Source organism: Solea senegalensis, linkage group LG15 (assembly GCF_019176455.1).
Source record: "Solea senegalensis isolate Sse05_10M linkage group LG15, IFAPA_SoseM_1, whole genome shotgun sequence".
Taxonomy (NCBI): Eukaryota; Metazoa; Chordata; class Actinopteri; order Pleuronectiformes; family Soleidae; genus Solea; species Solea senegalensis.
The window spans coordinates 14,519,425-14,523,870 of NC_058035.1; the positions used below are offsets into that span (position 1 = coordinate 14,519,425).

Below are 4,446 nucleotides of genomic sequence, written 5' to 3' on the forward strand. Positions count from 1 at the left end.
TTGCGAAACACATTTGGTCACATGTTCAACCTCATGTAAAGAACGTGAGTATTTTAGCCGAATCCCAACATCCCACAAACATTGATTCAAGTTCCTAGTCTGCCATACTCACACTTAACAAGTTTTGCGGACCATTTGGTTAGTTATGGATTCATTCATTTTCATGATTCCATATGTTTTCAAATGAGATAAGGATGTATGGAGAGTTGAGAGTACAGATCTCCACCTGTTGTTGATTTTTTGATGTTTCGTACCGTCTGTACATGTTCATCGTGATGCAAATTAGAATGAGCATGGCTCTTGTGGAAAGATGCCGCCGCCGTATGATTTCCGGCAACAGCACTGCAGTTTATACTTCGTCTCCTTCTACTTCCAAGTCAAAGACCAGGGAGGAAATTTTGGTGCAGAACTCCGGTCCGACTTTTGTCCGACTAAACGTATACATGCAGGAGTTATCGGACTATAAATCGCATTATCCAGGTATGTTAGTCCGACTAAAACTAGCTGGATTTTAAACCTAAAAATTGTATTAGTCCGACTTGAATCTGACTTTTAATCCTGAGTATTGATAGTTTTTTCTTTCAATGAATGAGAAGACAGTTCAGACTTCTATTTTAAATGTTCACCATGTGTAAGCAGATGCCTTAAATGCAGAGTAGTTTTGTCTAACCCTAACCCTAACCCTGTGATGTTGTGAATATACTATTTAGTTTCTAAACACATATAAAATCCCCTGTCTACGTTATTGTGATGTGTTTGAAGGACTCAATTCTGGATTAAAGGTCTGGTCAATGTTTTTTGCCTGGTGTCCAGCCTTGTGCCCAGTCTGGCACATGGACACTGCCAGGTGTCCACTGCCCAGGGCCAGACAGCACACGCACGTCCTGCCACCTTTCACTCACTTTAATGAGTGGCAGTGTGAATGCATGATGGCACCAACTCCGGCCTTTGGTGGGCAGCAGGCCTGGAAGAACAGATCCTCTTATAAAAACCAGTGAAAAGATAGAGAGAGTTATAAAATGAAAGGCTGACGCCATAAAGCACTGCTTCAACAAGGACACACAGGGAAAGCAGAGAATCGTCAAAACAAGTTACCCACCCACCCTCTCTCTTTCTCTCTCTCTCACACACACACACACACACACACATCAGCTTGCCAGCCCCCAACATTTACATTAGAAGAGGAAGGACGCAGTGGGCCTGTGGAGAAATAGAGGGATAAGGAGGAGAGGTTGGACACGCTATTGGAGGTTGTAAACACTGTAAGACAGTATCTCCATGGAAGCCCGCGCTCTTCTCTGAGGCATCTCACCCCCCTCTCTATCCAGCTGCCATCTCCCCCTTCCCGCCAGCCTTTCCAAAGCCAAGTACCCTGACCATCGGGCCCCAAATCGGCCCCTCGCCTCGCCTGCCAGCCTCGCTGTCCAGCACAGCAGATGTGCACAGAGGAGTGGCCTTGGGTGACTGAATCCCCTGGGCTTTACAGAGGGCAAGGGAGGAGGAAAGATGATCCTAGTGGCCTTGACGGGGCTTGTGGGACCAAGGCCTTGTGTTTGGAGAGAGTTTATTGTGGTGTACACGTGTGGGTGGAAACATGTTCACATGAACAAACATGTGTAAATATGTGTTGATATTGTGGACGGAGTTATCTGAGTTACCGAATATACGGCTTTAGTGCCTCTTGTATAATAAGTACTGATGGTCAAAAACAGGAATGGTCGTGTAAAAAAAAGGTTTTAGCAATTACTATCATGAAATGGGACCACTCATTTCATGGGACTACTCATCACGACAAATTCATACAGACTTAATAAACGACTTCCCTTCAACTCTACACAGCTTCCTTTTATTTATTTTATTTGTCTGTTAACTCCTCTGTGTATATTACTTTACTGTTCAAATGGGAAGTGGAAAGGGAACTTGTAACTGGCTTGTGACTGGAGGGTCGCTGGTTCAAGTCCCCACCAGATCAAAAAGGGCTGGGGTACCCTTGAGCAAGGTACCCAACCCCCATTACTCCCTGGGTGCTACTCAGTGTGGCAGCCCACTGCTCCTATTTCTAGTCTTCATAGAATTAGGAGCAAAACTAGACTTTGTCTCAGAAGTAAAACTAAAGCTTTGATTTAAGCTCACTTATATGTTATTACATGATCTGGCCTGTTTGTCTGTGCAGCTTTTTTTCTATGAGTGTATGGGAAGTTGAAAAAACCATGTCCCTGATGGTCTAGTGGTCAGGATTTGGCGCTCTCATGGCCGCGGCCGGGTTCGATTCCCGGTCAGGGAAGATAATTATGTCTCATACCCATCTCAAGCTTGAATGGTTGCCAGACTGGGCAAGTGACTTGGCTTAAAATGCCAATTAATTTAGTGCCCTGCTTCCCTCCTAAAGGAAGGATGCGATGATGAAGGGGAAGAGGAAAGCAGGTGGCTTAAAATGGTATTCAGGCTTGAATGAGCCTCCTTTTAGCCCTTTGGACCCATTATAGTGCATTTATTATTTGACAGACAGAAGCCAAGTCACTACATAAAATATGCTTTGGACAGACCAGACAGGAAGACCGCAGTTATTAACGCAGATAAAGTCAAAGGTCTTGCTGTTTTAGCAGCGCTATAATGACATACACAATAATTATCTCTCAATATCTTTATTGGAACACATCCAGAAAATACAGGAAATATGTATACAGCTTTAAAATAACATTAAAAAACTGCTTCTACAGGTTAAAGCGTCAAGTATTTAGTGTGACCTTACACTTGAACAATCGCACGACCTTGGCTCTCTGCCACAGACATAAAAACAACAAAGCTGGTAGTGGTGCCCTAAGACTTTTGCACAGTACTGTATAACAGCTCTGCCCCTCTCTCCTTTGACTCTTATCTCCTTTCACTGTTTATTTCACAGGGTGGACGGGGACATTGGATGGGATTGCCGGTAGATGGATGCCCTGTAAAACAGATTCCCATTCAGCAGCTCTGCATAAAGGCCTTTGATTGGGAACACTCTTCGTTAGCCCTCTCACCTTATATCTGCCACTTCACTCCTTGAGAAAGGGCGGGAAGCAGTTGAAAGATACACATGAGGAGGGAAAAGTAGGGATGAAAAAGGGTAGTCTAGGAGAAAACAGGCCTCCGGGGCCTTTTTTTTTTTTTGGACAAAGGGGAGTTAGAGAACAAGGGAGGGAGACTGAATGCTCAGAGAGAGGGGATAGTGTAAGAGAAAGACGTGAAAGCTGGAGCGGGCAGCGGCTGCCAGGCACTGAGGAATTCATGGTCAATTTGTCCTTGTTCGTGGCTGGTTTGCAATAAAAAAGGAGCTGAAGGGGAGAAGGGGCTGGACTGGGCTGGGGGTAAGCAACAGATTGCAGATGCCTCTATTCGAGTGTGCTCCTTATGAAAAAGTAAGTCCCCCTCTCTGAGTCCTGAGCCACCCTTTAGAGAAGAGAGCCCTTCTCTACTGTAAAGGAGCGCTCGGGACATTGTGGGGCTTGTCAATGGCTCTCGGCTGGGGCACCGGGAGAATACAAGGAGGCCCAGTGTTCAGCGCCACAGCTTCTTCTATAGAGGCCAGAACTGTAATGGGGGCCCCGGGGGCTCTACAGGGAGTGTAGAGGACCCAGTTTCAATGGAGACCAAGTCCTTTTAACTGGTATATTGTGCCACTCTGTCTCTCACTCTGTCCTAAAGATGGGAGAGAGGGAAATTCCTATGCAGATCAAAAAGAATGTCTTCATTTCCAAATGAACAAGGGCTAGATGAAATTTGGAGGGACACAGTTTGAGGCATTGAGGGAGTATTGTTAGTGTGGAGAAGCAGGAGGTTAAGTAGGTGTGTCTTTGCCTGTACGCCTGACTGCATTTCTGTGTGTGTGTGTGTGTGTGTGTGAGAGAGTGCATGTGTGTCAATGTAGTTACCACAAACGGTGATCAGGAAACCGGTCCATCTCAGGTGAGATTAGAGCCAATCATGGCCTGTTAGAGCCCCCGTCAATCACACAGTAGACCACTGTGCCAAGGGCAACCTCCAGCTGTTGTTCAGTGAGTGTGTGTATATTCTGATTCTGCGTGACTGTCAGAAAAATCACGAGTTGTTACGACTACGGTTCCCCATGAAATCATTGTTCAAAAGCGTATCCAATCTACAGTGTGCATATTTAAACAGAAAATAATCACTTGTGGCATCAGGACACTCACAAACACATAAAGCGGGCGTAACAGTCACAAGGACATGACTACCCACTACTTTGAAAAGACAAACTTTACACAGTCACCATGACCACTGCACAATGCTGTAGAAAATGTAGCTGATAAACACTGTCGTCCAGTGAAGCGGTTGTAGGATTTCCCCTGACCTCACCCAGTGGGAGCTCAGGCCTTTTTATATCTTTGTTTGTCTAACTCTTTTTTATCTGGCTGTTTGTTTGCCGTGCTCTTGAAAAGGCGGCATATG

General features: G+C 45.3%; 1 non-coding gene across 1 annotated transcript; it reads left to right on the plus strand.

Annotated features, from left to right (window-relative positions):
- The first annotated feature begins 2,213 nt into the window (after nucleotides 1-2,213).
- On the plus strand, nucleotides 2,214-2,284 carry trnae-cuc. The gene has a single exon. It is a non-coding gene; the product is annotated as a tRNA-Glu (tRNA).
- Nucleotides 2,285-4,446: the final 2,162 nt, after the last annotated feature.